Genomic DNA, 19,128 nt, shown 5'->3' with positions numbered 1-19,128 from the left:
GTCGGAGCCTTCCAGCTGAATGCCTGCAAAATCCCCAAGATTTTTAAGGGCATATTTAAAAGGGGATTGTGCCACCGGCACATCACTTTTTCAGATGTTCTGGTGGCGCAATGCCCTGCACCGTATTTACAAAGTGGTGTTAACTCCGCTTTGTAAATATGGTACCCTTTCACGCAGATACCTCTGGGTGATTTGGTAGGCGTTCCACAGCAACACCCATTGCTTTTTTACGCTGCCTCAGATTTACAAGGAGGTGTAATCTGAGGCAGCACCAAAAACGAATGCCATGCAATATCTTTATTTCTCCTCATTTTTTTGCTTTTTCTATGTGTGCTGAATTCTGTAGCACACTTAGAAAGAGCTAAACTCCATTAATGATTGTTTATGTACAGGAATGTGTCCCTTCCTGCACATAAACAATCATTAAATAACGACGATTTGCTGCTTCTGTGTATGCCCAGAATGCAGCACATATAGAAGTAACAAATCACCATTATTGATTGTTTATGTGCAGGAAGTGATACCTTCCTGCAAATAAACAATCATTCCCTGCAACGCAGGCACCCTTGCACAATGACACAGGGGTGTCTGTGTTTGATGCTAGGCAGCTATTTTTAGCGCCAGTGCTAGGGGAAACACAGGGGTGTGCCGTATTGTTGTAAACACGGAGCATCCCTGCGTTTTGGAAATGGCAGAGCGTGGCACTGTGAAATTTGCCGAGCACCACACTCCACCATTTCCTTGTAAATATGCCCCTTAGACACCTATTTAATTCCTTAGTAGGCTCCTTAAACACTATTATGTAATCATGACCAACCCTAATGGTTGTCTAGCTTTAATTCTAATTGTATCTTTTCCACACCCAAACATTGAGTCATTTAGTTGATAATTTTTTACTCACATAATTGTCCAACACATTTCACGTGTACAAACCAAACTCATGTTTTTTTTGGTAAATAAAAAAAAAACATTAGTAATCTCTGGATTATTGTGACAAACCCTTTGCATCGAGTAGCTACTGCTTGTGATGGAAAGGCTAGTTGTAATACACTGACTGCCTGAATCACAAAGGTATTTTACGAATAGTATCTGCACCACTATCTTTAGGAGTGCGGATTCTCGCACATTAAGAGATAGGACTGCCCTGTGTTTTTTATGTGCGGAGACTCCACACTCCTAAATATACTTCTCGCAAAATCCCTTTGTAAATCAGGCCATGAGTGCTTTATAAAGAACTTCTTCAGCTTAATGTAGGACATGACAGTTACTATTTCAATAAAGAAAAAAGAAAACACAAGAACACCTTTTATTGATGGGTTAACCAAACACTTCCTTGAGAAAGTACTTATGCACCATGATTGCTATAATTTTGACAAGCTGTTTTCATGGCACAATTTAGAATATGTAGAACGAAAGCCTGGCTCATTATAATTAGAAACTTGTCATGAATCCTGAAATGCCAAAAAGGGATCAGTAGTTTGTATGCACAGTTTGAAAAAAGCAATCAAAGAACATATGTTCAGTTATTCCCTTTAGTACCCGACTACAGAACTTCCTTCTGCTGTTCAGAGGCCTCATATCAGTCCAGATGTGCTTTGCTATCCATGCAAAATGATTTACAAAATCTTGCATGCATTATAGCAGAACAGATTCAAATTCTCAGAGTAGCCAGAGTGACGCAAGGACAGGCGTAATCACGCGGTCAGTATATAGTAGTGGTACAGCGTAATTTTGACCCCACTTTCACACCTCAACGTGCACATAGCAGGTTTCCTAAGTGATCTAACGACAATTAAATGAAAAGTTGCGCTTGACATCATTATTGAACAGCATTCACTGTAGAATTAGACACATCATACATAAATGTGTGCCTTAACACATTAAACGGGATTTACTGGTTAGATGACTGAATATAAACCATCCTCACGTCTTTAGAATGTGTTCACTCCACAAATGATAAAGGATTTATGTAATGTGTGCACTAATGACACATGTATATGCCATATAAAATGTAGTACTCAGCTATACTTACACTGGCTTATTTAAGATTTACCGTATATCACAATGCAATATGAATCTAATGTACTGAAAAGTTATATTCATTTGTGTTCAAACATATTAAATGCGTGCCAATGATTTAATAGTTTAACTTGCCCTTACTAGGCCTCTATTTCCATTCTGCATAAAATACTGTTTTCCATTTCTGCTGACATTACTTTCCCTTGCAGGCATTCACACACATTGGAGTCGATTATGATTGCGGTGATTCCGCATCCTCCAGGCCGGTGGAAGCCACCGCCGGCCCGAAGGATGCGGAATCACTGCTGACGACCTTCAAAACACCCACCCCCAGATTATGATGGTGGTGGGATCAGCGGCGGACGGCAGGTCCGTCCGCCGCTGATCCGCGGGGTGTTGGACGCAATTTGGTGGCGGTGTCTGCAAAACACCGCCAGCCAAATTACGATGGGTTTGTAAACATGCTTTTCCGTGGTGGATTTACCGCCGTGGAAAAGCATGTGGACAATAGCTTCTGGGGCCCCCAGGGTGTCGGGGGTGGGAGGGTGCACATGGGTGTGCCTATGGTACCCCCCCTGCATTTACATGCACAAAGCGGCAGGCACCGCCGCAAGGTTAAAGATACGGGATGTGACCGCCAGGGTGGCGGTCACATCCTAATTGCAACGGAGGGACCACCGCTGCCCCTGCGGACGGTCCCTCCACCTCGAGGTGGTGGACGGACGCAGGTCCGTCCGCCATCCTAATAGGACCCATTGTTAGTTTGAGAATAGATACAACACTGTATTAACAATAGAGAGAGGCTGAGAAGACGATAACTAAGGAACATGGAGAGCCAGAGTGTTATCTGAAGAGCCCCGATCAGCAATATTACAACATGGACTTGGTTGAGCAAGGACGATGTTGTTCTCATGTTTAGTGTGGGATAGTTTGCTGATGCTTCAGTCTACAGTCTAAGAATGGAGAAATACAATGGAACCCCTGATGAGGAGATCAGAGGGGGTGTTACTTGAATGATTTTAGAGTGAATAATTGGAGTCTACACTGTATGATTCTGGAGCACTTTTCCTTGAACTTCGAAAGGTTTAGACCTCCATGCTTATTCCCTTTGATTCTTGCTGGGTGTGGCTTAGGCTACTACTCAAATTCCCTTGACCGAAGTAGAATGCTGATTTTTCTGCAGTTCCCAGAACTTTGAGATTCCTTAGTCCAAAGAACCATCCTCTTAGTTTGGACTGTAACTTAGACGGTGCTAGATTTGCTCATATATTGAAGAGAACTCTTCTCTGAGCAGCAGATATTGCTGTTAATCTATTGCATTGCTCTGACTGAACTCCTTGTTTGCTTAATAGTGGTACGCCTAAACTTCTTTAGGAGGTTAGGTTTCGCAATTGCTGTTCTGTATTTTTATAGCTTAGTATTGAAATTCATGTGCCTTAACTTGAATACTGATTTGTAATAAACTGTCTTAACCATAGTCACTGAGTCCTGGTCCTTATTGTGTGGTCAAATGTTAATTGAATTTGATTGATATAATGTTAACTCTCCTCTCAGTCAGATAAAAAGGTCCACCGGAGAATGCCCCCTGCTGGCCTGCAGACATAGGATACCTTCCGGTTCCCACCAAGAAAGTCAAAAGCCAGGCGTTCACCATTGATGATCACCTACTTTTTGGCAATCATGTAAATACAGTGGTCTCCTCCTCCTATAATATCTTGAGAATGCTAAAAGAAATTCTCATCTTCCTGCCTATTTCAGTTAGGAAGTCAGTGGTATCCACCTTAGTACTATCAAAAATAGACTACTGTAATGGTCTCTACATGGGGCTCATGCATTTGGTTGCGTGTACATTGCATTAAGAACCTTTGTATGCTATTGCTTTCGTTTACATTGCTCCAGATTGTGGATACATACACTCACCCTCCCTACTATTTTCCATGAAGAGAGGCCCTAGTATCCCTTTTTATGAATGTGCACTTTAGGAACAACGTCTACTAGAACGTGATATCTCATGTAATATGGGTGTAAGTCATCTAATTTTCACTGACGAGTTTGATCTTACGACTATTTTTAATAACACTAAGGACTTTGATAATAGACTTGCGACACCTTTCTGCATTTCCCAACATGGCCGCAGGTTTTAATCTAGTGCCTTTCTGCAAATCAGATAGGTTAGCGTTCTAGATATCACCTTTCTAGACGCTAGTGACGCTTGTGACGTCACTTCTGGCATGTCGTACTCATTGGGGGCTGTATATCTTGATGAGAAGGACGCCTCCTGCCATCACCCGGTTCCGACGGGGATGGGTAGGTCGGTAACACTCCGACATCGTCCTTTGGGTAAGTGAGATGTTATTTACTGAAGTCCACAGACGAGTCTTTTATTACTTATGGGTATGCTAGGAGACCCAGTGGCGGGTTCTTCCCTTGGGCCGTGACCGATAACTTAGTTTGCGTCGCACCTGCCTTCATATGTATGTAATTATTGACATGCGCTGCCACTATTTCGAGTTTGCCTGGTCCCTCATCATATTTGGGTGGCGTACTATCCCCATGTTTAGTTTTGCAGGTTCGATGGCGGGATATTTTCAACAGGGCCTGCAACGGTATACAATAAGCTTTGAGGCACCTTTTCTGATCCTGAGTGTTACTGCGCGCCACGTCCTGCTTCTTTGTAAACATTTTAATCTTGGGGTCTATAATGAATAAACCATCATACTGGACATATCTTTGTCACTGTTTTTATCCTGTGTGTTGGAATGGTAATTAAACCTTGGGGTCATATGGCTTTTTTTTATCTATTCCAATTTAATACTTTTTCCAGGATACTGAGCCCGCTGGTGTCCGAGCCCGCCGGTTACTGTTGAGGCGAGGCATTATAGATTTATTATGTGAGTCCGTATCCCTTGAAGGAGGCAATGTTTAATTATGAACCTTGTTCATAAGTTGCACATTTGGCGACTACATAACGAAAGCATTTTTAATAAATAAATATAATATCATGGGGAACTTTTCCCTTTGAAATAAAGGGTTTCTTTCTTTTAAGCAACCATCAATATGAGAGAGATATTGAATGCTAGTTGACTCGGCAATTTATGTATATGCTGTATCCCTTTATTTTTCAGAATACATTTAAGGGTATCCAACCTGCAGCAATACTTTAAGTGGTAGGTAGTTTTTCCACATATACCACGGTGTGTAGGTAGTCTCACATTTTATTTATGGTCCTGATGAATTGCCGTAGACCCTTCAGGCTGTTAAGGCAAGAAACATGTCGACCTATTGGAGTAGAGTGCCATTTTGTTGTGATGCATTATGTCATACAAAACCACCCCTCCTTTTTCTTTTAATCAGGTAGTAACCAGAGTTAAATAAATTATATTGGTTAACTAACCTGTTTTAACTTTCTCTCTTCACACACACCTACACTCTCTAGGCCCCTCACTCACACCTCACTAATTGGCAGGGAACAAAAGATCTCCGCCAAAGAGCCCCTCATTGGGAGCCCGTTGGGTATTGCAGCGCCAACCCAACGAGGAGCAGGCCCAATGATGAAGCATGACACCTAGCTGGCTGGGTGTGTGAGGGCCCTAGTTCCGAAAAAAAGGGAAATTCCCCTTAGGACCCACATTATTAGTTGGAGGTGACGGGTACAACTATTCTTTTGGTAGGCAATCTCATATATCTCTCTCTTTCTTTTCCCATCATGTTAACCCTTGAGGAACAGCATACTCCTTTTTTGCGAACTCCACATGGGGCTGCAAGCCCAATATTTAAACAAATTGCAGGCCCTCCAGAACTCTGCAGCCAGACTTCTACTGGAGATACCCAGGCATCATTCAGTTTCCGCCGCACTTAAAGACCTCCACTGGGTGAAGGTCAAAGTTTAAGGCCCTCGTTTTGATCTATAAAGTCATGATTCCGGGCCCATCTCTTTGAGAGAAACCTTTAGTTGGTACATTCCAACCAGAAACTTAAGAACAGCAGGCATGTGGATGGTAACCCCTATCAGATTTAAAAAATCAAAGTGGGGAGGTAGCAGTTTTGCGGTCAGAGCTGGTACATACTGGAACCTTCTGCCACTCATCTTAAGATCAGCTCCTTCTTTGTCTCAGTTTAGAAACCTAGCTTTTCAATCAGTAGGTTCCATTATTTCTGCTCATTGTCTCTCACAGAATTAGCGCCAAAACACCTTCAGGTATACGCTGCGCTTTATAAATTGCATAACATAACATGAATGGTAAGAGGGTGGGCCCAAAACTTTGGATCAGTAGTTTTCGTCAACATTAGTAACTGACTGACAGGCGATGTGCTTATCCAATTGCTAGAGCTCGGAATAAATAGATACCAAACTTCTATGTCAACTATAGACATGTCAACACATTTGGGCCAAAGTCTAGATGTGTTGCATATTTATTATAAACACTAAACCGCGCTTAATTTGAGCCGATGATTGCAGATCGGGCCCTCCGGCTCTCATTTTAGGGGGCTTGGACTTGTTTTCTATTATCAGACTTTGACCCAGAGCAAGACAGAGAAAGGCAGAAAAAGAAGAAAGGATGATGAAGGAGGGAAAGAAAGATAGAAATGCAGTGGCAATAGGAGAAAGCCAAAAGTAAAAACAACCTGTTGGAATGATACAAAGAAACAGGTGGTGTAGAGTGGTGGATGGAAGATGCATGCGGTGGAATCAAAACTAGACATCATTTGTATTCAGCCCACTAGGCATTTCGCAGCACCATGCGCAAGCTCCTATTAAAAGTGTTTTACCCCTGCACTTTAAAAATGAAGGGGCAGATTAACTAAGAATTCGAGCAGCGCAATGTAGCAAAGCTACTTGCTGCACTATGTTGTGTGAAAGGAAGAGAGCTAAAGAGCGCCATATTTACAAAGATATGGTGCTCTTCAGCTCTCATACAGTGCTGGCGCACTTGTAGCTGCCTAGTACCAATACAGGCATCAGGACGCCATGCTGTAAGAGACTCCTTCCTGCACAAAAACAATCCTGAGACATTTTTCTTTTTCTATGTGTGCTGCAGAATGCTGCACACTGAGAAAGAGGAAATAACAAGGAGAAATAAACACATTTCTCCTTGTTATGCCTCTATTGGAATGGCGTACCATTTTGACACATTCCCAGGTTTACTATACTTAGTAATTCTGGGAAAGCATCAGAATCCATGGGTGGATGAGTGGGACCACCCAGACTCCCCCTCTGGAACAACTCCTTCCCAATGCAGAGTAACGCGAGGCAGTGACTTGTGCTGCCTTGCGTTATTCTAGATTTGCAAAGCCACCACAGAGCCATGCAAGGTGGCTTTGCGTGGCTTAGTAAATCTAGCTTGCCTTGTGTGAGCAAGAGCAACACAAGCCCTTAGTAAATCTTGGCCGAAGTATCTAGTACTGTTCCAGTGCACTAATCACAGAGCAAAACCTGGTTTGAAATGTGAGATAATGTATTTTTTGAAGCATGCGAGGAAGTGTTTTATAGTATGTTGTCCAAAAATGTAACTTGAGTTGTCAATTAAATGGGACAGTATACTGTAGGAAAATTATGCTCACTTTTTGTAAATATAGGTGAAACAACTTATACCAAAATGAACGATGGATAGTTTTAAGAATCATATGAATGCGGGCAAAGAGCACAGAAGCCCAGATATCTCGGTCATTTTAAAGTTAAATCAGGAGGGATGGCATATAAACCAGAGACCTTGTTAGATTGCTGCAATCAAAAGACGGGGGCTACTTTGTTTACCCGGAAGGGAGCTAAAAATCTGGCAAAAACATTGTTCATACTAACATGTTGTGGTTTACGCATGGGGTTGGTCATCTGGATTGCCTTACTCTAGAGTCTTTTGGTGATTACTCAGTATTCCTGATTAAAATACACTGAGAATCCCTCTCATCCCTGTAAATGTATGTCTTATTTTTTTTATAGTTTAATATGTTAATTAAATATAGAATATTTTATTTTAAATTATTTATATATGTGTTTATTTTATTTTTCTATAATTAAAAAAGTTTATAAATTAAATACAGATAATAGTTAATAAAATGTATTTAAGTAAATATATGTATATGTACACGTTTGTGTGTTTATGTTTATTAAATTAAGTTTATTTGTTATAATTAGTTAAAATATATATTAAATTTAGTTTATTTTGTTAATAGTATTAATTTTATTTAATTCATTTATTTTAAGTTATGTTATTTTTTAAAGTCGATATTTTTTACATCAATATTTTTGAGTCAATATTACTGTACTTACCTGTTTAAGTATAGGGATTCGATATTTTTGTAATCAATATTTTTACATCGTTAGTTTTTTATCTATATTTTTGTAATCGATATTTAAACATGGAACCCTCTCACTTGCTGTTAACCCTACTTACACTGCACCAAACTGGGCTTGAGACGATCCCTAGCACACCCATTGCAGCAAGCAATGTGAAGGTGACCTATTGGAATCAGGAGGAGGAAAGACCACTTAATCGGTCAGACTTGGGACATATCACAGAACGTTTTTTAGAGTTTACGCCATTTTCCTCCCTATAGAGTTTAAGCCACTTTCCTCATTAGAGGTGTGTATGGATGAAATAGATTCTCCCCATACAAAGTCTCTTTATATCCAATTCAGGCTGGGTACCCTCCCACCTGCGGCATTTACCTCCAAGTGGAATGGGGGCCAGTAGGATCTGCTTTGACTGTGGTGGATTGAAGAAACTGACTGCCATTTACTGTTTTTGTCCTGTTTATCTTAAATAGCGAAAATACTGGGTTATTTCCTTGTGCCAATTGTTGGGTGTTCGCCAATATAAAATAGTCTTAAAGATCTGTAGATCTAATGTGTCATCCACAATATTTTTTTCTGTTGCAAAGTTTCTTGAAAGCATGTGGCTGATACGTTGTAAAATTCTGTTGTCCCTGAATCAAGGCAAAAAAACATAGTTGCTCCTTCGTAGGGTGTTTTTACATATTTCTGTTTTTGATTGGCTTTATGTTTTAACCATAATTTAACCTTAATGTTGCCATTAGAGATTTTTATAATGTACTTTGAATGATGTATCATTTATTTGCATGACAATTTTTTTTGTGTATTACTTTAAAGGTCTTCGACCGAAATAAAGTAAATGAAAATGCACCAAACCAAGGGTATCTATTTTTTGGCTTGTGGAGCAAGTCACAATCATCACAACATGTCAGAAAGCTTCTTAAAACACTTGTCATAGTACACCATGCTTGTACCATATCATCAGGATCATGTTCACCTACAACGATCAGTTATCAATGTGGTGGCAAGGAGGTCACCACCTCTGAAATCTGATTCTTGCATGATGAAGGCTCACTTCAAATTCTTCTGCTTGTGTGCAAACTAAAAACATGGTTTGTGTAAAATAATCACAATAAGATTCCAAATGGTGACCAAGTGGTAAAATTCAGTAGTTGTTACTCTAATAGTGGCTACATCTACATCCCACTCTCATTTTCTCCATTAGGGCAACGTAAAGATCGATGGTGCTTGCGGTAGAACATTTTTGGGCTGCAAGGTAATCAAGAAAGCAGCTATCATTTAATAACATTGAGCATACATTGCAGACACTGCATGATTGCCCTTCATAATGCAAGTCACCCATTTCATTGTGCTATGATAGTGGTTGGTCAAGACTGTATTAGGGCCACCAACAGTTAGCAATACTCGAATACCTCTGGCAACAGAAGAACCTCAACTCAAGAAATCTATCCATTTCTAACTCCACATAGGATATCCGTGTTATGGTCATTATTAATTGATGTTAAGATTAATGCCCCTTTCTCTTTATCTCAGTACTTGAGTATCAGGGCATGTTGCAAGGCTAAATAGACTAACATTCTGAATGTATTGAATTGATGGTAGTTGCAAAGGGAATCTTGTTGTTATCAGTGGCGGCTCGCAGAGGGAGTGCTGTGGGCAGTGAGGCGGGGAGGGGCAGGGTGGGGGGGTAGTGGACTCGGACATACGACCGACAGGAGTAAGGTAAGTAATTAAATAAATAAAACTATTTACCTTGTGCTCGCTGCATCGCCAACTCGGTGTTATGACTGAACTATCGATGTTTAGTAATGTCTCAAATTCTAATAATGGTTCGTTTTAAAGTACATAATAATTAAGTATAACCATTTATATCTAATTTTACTACCCATACAAGTGCATAATAGACAATTTGCGCAAGGCATTTATTTTATCCGTAGTTTAGCTATACTAAAAAGCCAGGATCTTGCTTCAGTGCCATTTTATAATGATGATGATGGTGATAAAATGCCAGTTTTCACTCCTACTTTGAAGGAAGCTTTGAACATAACTAGCAAAGCAAATGACGATTTGTTTAACATTGTAATTCACATTGGGAAAATAAAGTGGGCAAAGAAACAGATCAAAACTGGATTTTCTGAAGCGGAGCGAAACTGTCCCCATGAGTTAACGGGTCAGTACTATTTTTGATAAGGTGGATCTCTGTCTAGAGTGCGCAGTGGACAGAAAACATTTGGTGGAAAAACTACCCAGAGTAATTAAATTGCCAGTGGTTCAGACTGTTTGAAACCATTTCTCCATCACCTTTTGTTTGTTTGCTGTAATTAAGTTGGCCAAAGACATGACTAGATGTGAGTCCCTTGCTAAACCCACCATTTGACAATATTCTTCCGTAAAGTTTAAAGAAAACAAGCTTGCATGAAGCAACTATTAGTATCACCAACAGAAGGGTGCCTAGACATTAACCTACTTGAGTAAATCCCTTTCCAATGGAGCTAAACACTAAGCCTGCTCCTTCCCATGCACCGGTCCCTTTCAATTCCTTTGGTTCACGAGTTACATTAGTGATATTAGTCGTGTCGTTTTCAAGCTGGTTATCTATTTTTGGAATGTATGCACATGACTCTCTTGAATGGGTTACTTTGCAAACTCCGCCTTCCCTGGTCAGAAGCATATCAAGTGCAAGTAGACACTGGATTTATCATAGCTCTCAGTGCAAGCAACTCCTTGCAAATTATAATCAGGGCCTCTGCAGTGCTAGTTGCCAATGTACATACCAAGGTTCATAGCTTCCAAATCTTAACACCATTGAGCGCTACACCTACTGAGGGTATGAGTGCACCAAAAATGTCATTCATTAATTGTCCAACACTGCATCAGCTTCTCCTTAAATACGAATCGGTTCCTGCATTCAAGTATTTGTGTGATAAAACTTTGGGGAAACTATAGCAGCATAACAACTCCCTACCCAATTGCTCGGCAGCTAAAAGTAAGATGACCTGTCACACACATAGTATATCTGTTGGACTTGGGCCTTTTTTGCAGGTTCACCCCCAGACTTTTTGCCTTTAGCCTCTGGCATGGTGGTAGTGATTTTAGGCCTCTGCGCACTTTAGCACTGTGGCCCAGTCTAAAGTTCCGCTTGAAGAGAGGAAGTCCCGCTCGCAGCCCGAGATCTGCCAGGAGCCTCGCCGGCTCCATTTAGAAGTCCGGGGTCCCAGTAGGGGGCCCGGGTGAAGTAAAGAGGCAGCAGTGGCCGCCGATGGCAGCGCGGGGCACCCAAGAGGGACAGTGAAGCCCCGCGCTACAAGAGGAGTGTTGCCGGTCCCAGAGGCACTCGAGAGGAAACCGAGCAGAGTGCCAGGCGGGGTCCCGGTGAGTGAGGCTCCATGTTGTTGGTGCCTTTGAGGCACAGGGAGAGTGTGATATTTCGAGCGGCCTCGTCTTGCAGCGGGCCGCTCCAACAGTGTTCCTCCTGTCATTTCCCAGAGCCCAGATGGCTCCAACGATGCCCCCAGTTATTTTAGAGTCCCCATGAGGGACTTGGGACCTACTTAATTTAGAGCCCGGGTTGGCTCTACCATGTACATATATGTATTTACCACGCCAGCACACTCCACAGTGCGCACCACGCTTGGGAGGCAAGTTACTTTAGGGCATATGTCATTTTAAGGCGCTAGTGCGCACCATGAGGGAATTATGGGTTTACAGAGCCTTCGTGGCTCCAACGCCTAGCCTAAAGGATTCCCAGAGCCTAGTAGGCTCCAACATTGGGCTCAATTTGTCTTAAGGGCTACTGAGAGCCCCTGCGACATTTGCTGACTTTCACAGCTGCCCAGCAAGTAGTGGGCAGCTGCACTGTTTGGGTTCTTCTTTATTTCAGGGTACATGTTTTTAATCTAGGAGTGAGACGTACTCCTTTGCCCCATCTCTGCCTGCACAGCTGCGCAGCACTTAGTGCCAGCTGCAACGTTTAGGTCCTTCATTGAAGATTCCCAGCTGCCCAGCAAGTAGTGGGCAGCTGCCACGTTTAGGTTTGCGCCAAGTGCGCCCCCGTAACTGTCACTAGATTGGCAGCGCGCCCTGACTTTGGGACAGAGGGCATTTGAGCCCCTTAGAGATGGCCAGTTGGCCCAGGGGACTATTAGGTTTGTAGGGCGCAAGGCCCTAGTGTACTTTTTATAGGTGCTAGGAAATGTAATGTTTGTAGTATGATTTATGCACCTGGATGTATGATTATAGATGTGCTTTTATTGTTATTAGGTTTTACCAACTGTTTTATTTCTCTATTGTGGTCTAGGTTTGATTTATTCCCTACTGCAGGTTATGCTATTAAATTTATTTCCTAATGCAAGTAATGTTTAGGAGTTGTGGTCTACTAGAATTAGACTTATGAGGTTGGCGCAGAATAGAGTTCTCGCCTTATGTGATACTGTGCTTGTCATGATTTATGTTACAGGTTGACGCTGAGTATAGTGTCTGCCAGGGATTACTGGCTGTGTTCTGAGTTCATATATATTCTTACTTTTACTATTTCTTTACCAAGTGCTAATACTGACAGTGGCCCATGTGGCCCTGTCCTGTGTAAATAATCCCTTGTAAATATTGCCCGTGCCAGTTGGCACAGTGTATATTATGTGATTACTATCTGATGTGTTTGTATTATAATGCAAAGGCTAGTTTTATATAGCCTTGTGTGGAGTTCCTTTTGTGGTGTGCCTAGTATGTTGTTACTGTGTGTGTTGTGCAAATGCTTTACACATCGCCACCGGGATAAGCCTGACTGCTTGTGCCAAGCTACCAAGGGGGTGAGCAGGGGTTATCTTTGGCGTGTAACTCCCAAGCCCTTACTAGAATGGCGGTCTCTGCCTGGCTTTGGCGCAAGCCTTAGCCAACCAGAGATCCCCATTTCTAACAATATCCCATTAGTACTCGTTTCCAATTCGGCAAAAATAATCTATCATGGTTAAATAGCTATGGTCACACTCACTCAATCCTACCTCCTGCAAAGTCTTACTTTCTTATTTTCTGCAGACCATACATAGAGTCCCTTTCTTATTCATGTCTAGATTCAACTTTGAATGCACATCTTTCTTTCCCCATTTTTCTCTTCCTCTACTTTCCCTCACCTAACTTTCCTTACTCTTTCATCCTCCTTTCTGATCCTGCCATTCAGCTCATCAATAAAGTTTCTATAATCTTGGCTAATTCTGCAGGTTAGTTCATGCGCATCTGATTTAGTGTGGTTGCCATTTGTATTAAGGTAATTAAATTGAAGAATTTAGAAAAATGGTAAGCATGTCTTGTTGCCCATAGATACAAGCTAGAATCTCTAGTAAATGGTACACTGTCCAGTGACATTCATAATTTGAGTAAAACAATTGTATTGAACTTTGATTGTAAAACAAATGAAAAAACACGCTGAAGGAAAATACATAGGAAAGCGGTAGGTGGAAGTACACTGCACCCTCAGCTGATAAAACTGGAAGATAGGAGCAAACATAGCAATCATGAACATTCATACATTTTGTATATTCAGGCAACATTAAGAAACATACATTAGAGTTGGGGAATGTGGGAAATTCTAATCTTGTGTTGTTCTTGGTTATCAGCAATGACACTGATAGTGTTCTCTCATTTTAGCAAAGCACCTACCTCCAGCAGATAGAGGTCTAATATCCACCCACCTACTGAAAAAGCTATGGCAACTACCAAGATTACCTGGACAATTTTGCAGAGTTCCTGCACCATTTTCCAGTAATAGTGTCCCTTAAGTCATGGAGGATCATCAAGGTCAGCTGTGCGGTCGTCAGAGTCAGTGTGTGCGAAGTAAATCCAATCCGGACATGCATACCTCCAGTTAACCTTTCTTTCTCTCTTGGACCTTTTACGTCCTGTCAAGTCTAAGTCATTGTCACTAAATTGTGACTGTTCTTTGTTCTCCTGAACTTCTGTCTCACTAGCTCCTGTAATTGGCTCTAGTCTTTTAGTCTGGAATAGCAGTCTTTTTTATCTTAGTCCTGTCTTTGGCCATTCATCTTTGGAATGTGCTCTTTCTCCAGAGGTACTTATTATTTCAGATTCACATGCAACTGGTACGCCTTCAGAGTCAAAGTCCTCTGTCACATTCTACTCCAACACCGCTGTAAGACTCAAGCACTTGTACCAGGTGGCTCAGTTTCCATTTCCCAGCTGACTCCATTTTTCCGATGATTTGCAATCTTAGGTATAGATGCATCAAAGGAAAAAAAGGTCGCAAAGGGGCATATTCTCAGAATCTGCCCCATTGCGACCAGTATTTTTGCATTTGGGATGCATCATCCCAAATGCAAAAATCACAATTTAAGAAATCGCAAAATTGTGATTACTTAAATTGCGATTGCATTTAAGGAATCTCAATTCGAGATTCCTTAAATCCAATGCATCAAAGTAAAAAAATTAGCGATTTCGCTAATAGGGGGAGCAAATTACCATGAAGTTGAACTTCATGGTAATTTGCAAACACTTTGAAAAATGCACTAAAGTGCATTTTTCAAAGTTCCATTTTACACACACACATGTCTTGGGGCATGTGTGTGTGCAAGATGTTCTCATATGCAGTTTTCAGGGGTGCAACAGGGTGTCCTTTTGACACCCTGGCACCCTTTGAAATTGCATTCTCAATTTGCAATTCTCTAATTGAGAATCGCAAATTGAGAATGTCTTCCCATTCATTCCTACATAGGAATGAATGGGGAGGTATTCCTTAATTGCGACTCGCAATTTGCAAGTCGCAAATAAGGAATGTTTAGAAATCGCTATTTTTTTTTACGATTTCTACATGCATAGCCTTTTGCTATTCCTTATTAGGGAATCCTTATTTTTCGCTAATAAGGAATCGCAAATGGCATTGTTGATGCATCTATATATTAGTCTGGAGACCTGATCCTCCGTGTCTGTAGACTCTGTGCTCTCACTCAGCTTTTGAAGCTGGTGCTACTCTGCTTCAAGCTGTGGAGCTTCTTATAGTCCTTCGTCCTCTTCTTCAGAGGCGTCACAGACTTCAAAGTGAGGTGGACTTGGAGACTTTGAAGAAGCACGCTCCCCCTCTTCCTCCGCTCGTTTCACTCTTTTTTTAAGATGGGAAAAGTGAATCCACATCAGCAGACCAGCACACGTCATGGCCCTATTAGTCATCAATATGATAGGGTAGGGCCCTGTCAGCATTTTTCCAAGCATGACTTGTGAACATGTCGTCTCATATCAACACAATACCCAGTGTTAAAATAATCACATGAGACAGCATTCACAAATGGGGTGGCATTATTGACCTGCTGAAAGATGGAACACACTACATCAACCAGGCCTTTGCAATTCTCATGACCAAGTCATCTGTAATGTTCACAGGAGAAGCCAGTGGAACTGGTTAGATTCTTATGACTCTCTCATTCAGATCTTCATGTGAAGAGGGTCAATTTCTCCTGCATAGAGTGATTTATTTGCTCATGGATACCAGGTGAAAAGAGGCTGGCCACTTGAGAGGCGTGGAAGTGAATGCCTTAGCCAGTTTTGCTTTGATCCTCCCGTTAACCCTCTCTACTACTTGTGATACATCTGGCCTGTACTGCAATGAAATATCTGGCCAATCCCTAGGGTGGTGCATAGCACCTGCATTACTTCATTCTTGAAGTGACTCCCTTGATCTGATTCGAGATGAACTAGTATGCTGAATCAATGGATCAACTCTCTCAGTAGCAACTTGGCAAATGTCGGTCTGTCGCATCTCCTGGAGGAATACACCTCAAGCCAATGGCAGAACAGACAAATGATGACCAATATATACCTTAACTGATTGCATCAGGACATCTCCAAAAAGTTAATCTGGAGACAGTTGAAAAGACCATTAGATTTTCCTATGTGACTCATGGTTACCACAACCTTTCTAGAAAAATGTTGTTTTTGGCATATAAAACATCTCTAGCACTGAATATCAGCCAGATTTCGGAGGCAGAGTTTGAACCAGTATCGTTTGAATTGGTTGAGCCATGCATGTGACTCACCATTGCGGGCAGCATAGATTCAGGTAGGACAGGTATAACCTCCCTTGACACACAAATTTCACTAGCATCCTTTGTGCATCCTCTCTTTTCCCATATTTCATTCTCAATGGGCAAGGCTTAATGTTGTAACTCCCTTAATGTATTGAATGTTTGCACTGTATCGAGAAGTATATTTGCAACTGTCTCTTTCTTGTGGGTCTAGGCTGAGGCTTTACATCGTGCATTCTCATAGTCAGATTCTCAAGTTTGGGTATGTGGTAAGTGTGACACAGAGGAAATTGTAATTCCCCATCTTTATCAGTATATTGATGCCATTGTTTGAGCCATATGCATGTGTGCAACCCTTTCTTTGCCACCATTCCTCTTGCTGGTGTGCCTCCAGGTGAAAATGTATCTTCCTTTTCTAGATCTGATTGATTTTTCAAGGACTGAATCCCATTGCTTTCTGCCTTTCAATGCCAAAATAAACCAAAAACCCATGGCTCTTTGTTGAAAACAAAGGATGGGCTGGAGGAAGTGTGGTCTGGGGACACAGGGAGCTCCTTGTCATCATGAGTGGATTGACCTGGAGTCCTATTGCTAGAGTAGAGAGCCTCTGCCTCAAAACCACATGTTCAAAGGCGGACCTCTACATGGTTGTATGACAATATAACTAAGTCATACATATAAACATATATATTATATCATGTGGTTAATTTCCTACCACAACATGTTTGTGATAAATAGCTATTCTTACATTCTCACTTAATACTGAGCTCTATTAACTTCAGGGGCGGCCCCACTGGCTCAGAGTCAGCACCTGAAAAATAAAATTATATACTTTCATTGTTTTATTTTACAGTTGCTGGCTGAGCTAGTATGGAGTAGGGAGGGGCTGGGCCGGGGCCATGGGCGGGAGTAGGTGGAGTGCTATGTGCACTTCTAAGTGCGCATGTGTGTTTGGCCGGCCGTCTCATGCACACTTAGGTTTCTCTAATCGGGCTGTATTGAACAGCCGGGGTGGAGAAACAGCACATACTCCCTTTCCTGAGCAGAGTGTCTTTTCAGCCCACTCAGGCCAATCCTGCTCTGCTCTCAGAGCAGCGTGGGGATTGCACAGGAAGTCTATGATGTAGTCCAAGTGTCTGCAGGGACCAGGAAGACTGAGGCATGTTGCAGGAGGTAGCCAGCAGCTGCAGGCGAGTTTTCCATTTTAAAAAAAATTATTATTAAACTCCATCGCCCAGTGCTCCACCCCCCACCCCATGTGCCCCCTCCCACCAGCCACACCACTTTTTGTCTGTGGCAGATGTCACTGATTAATTTTTGTATTCATCTATTATACTTTGTATACTCTGTACTACTTAGACTGATATGCATGTAATACAGTAAGGGTACTGCTTACAAAACTCTATTTATCGATCAGTATACACTTGCCTTTATGTTTTTGGATCTATACGTGTACGCTGCATGTGCTATCACTAGGCTGAAATATGCAAGCCCAAATTAGAGGGCCATAAACCAGCAGGGCACATTTATCACAACATCACTCAGCGCAGCATGCCACTTTGCTGTGCTGCGTTGTGTGATAGGAAAGGGCATGAATGTTCCACAGCAAACTTTAATTACTATTATACTATCTTGTGCAAAACTAATAATTGCTCGTGCTTGGATCTCTCCTATTGCTCCTCATTTTATGGAATGGTGGTCTCTGCTTAATGAAATGTATATGATGGAATCTGCTTTGGCTAAACAAAGAGGTGTACAATCACTAATGAAATTTGAGAGAATCTGGGATTCTTTCTGTGAAGGTTATTATGTGTTTAACGCCGTCTTCTGTTTCTACAACATTCAGTATGTTATTATATGTATTCAGCTAAGATTTAGACTGATGGAAAAAATTGTAATTTTTTTTAATTGAAAATAATTTTTCATTCTATTCTTTTATATTTGGTACCTTTTTGTTGCAATGTGTATTTTTCTCTATGAGTTGCAATAAAAAAAAAAATTAAAAAAAGGAAAGGGCATGAATGCGCTATAGTTAATATTATACAGTACATTCCTGTCTTTTCTTTTCCATGGTGCACAATGTGCTGCCTAGCGCCAATGCAGGCATCCTTGCACCATGGTGCAAGGGTGTCTGTGTTGTAAGCAGGATTGTTTTTGTGCAGGAAGTGGCACCTTCCTGCACAAAAGTAATCCTCTGTGGAATTTTCCTCTTTCTGTGTGTGCTGCAGAATGCACCACACATAGAAAGAGGACACATTAGGAGAAATAAATATATTTCTCCTTGTTTCGCCTTATCTGAGGAGGCGTAGCATTTTGATGCATTCCCAGGTCTAGAACTAATGGCAAATCTGGATGAGTGGGAACACCCACGCTCCACCCATGGAACTCTTTCCTGGGGCAGAGTAACGGAATGCAGAGATTTGCGCTGTGTTACATTACTCTAGATTTATCAAGCTACGCAAGGTGGCCTTGCGTGGTTAGATAAATCTTACTTAGTAGTTGTGTCGCCCTTGTGCCCCATTGCGTGGCGCAAAAGGCGACACAACTGCTTGATAAATATGCCCTAGTATGTAAAATGCACACGATGCTCATGATCTTGAAAAATGTGGGCGACATGGTTATCTAAGAGATAGAAACGCACAGCAAGAGGTGATTTCCGGAAATTAAAACTTGAACAGATTGAACTCAATTGTACGCGAGCCAGATGAAAATAGATTGCAGAGAGAGACAGAGGGAGGAGACAGTTGCAATATGGCAAGAGAGAAACATTGCTGCTTTACGTTCTGCTTTCCT

The sequence above is a fragment of the Lissotriton helveticus genome, chromosome 11 (genome assembly GCF_964261635.1).
Source record: "Lissotriton helveticus chromosome 11, aLisHel1.1, whole genome shotgun sequence".
In the NCBI taxonomy this organism is placed as follows: Eukaryota; Metazoa; Chordata; class Amphibia; order Caudata; family Salamandridae; genus Lissotriton; species Lissotriton helveticus.
The sequence above is the reverse complement of the archived record's forward strand: the minus strand, read 5'-3'. Positions refer to the sequence as shown.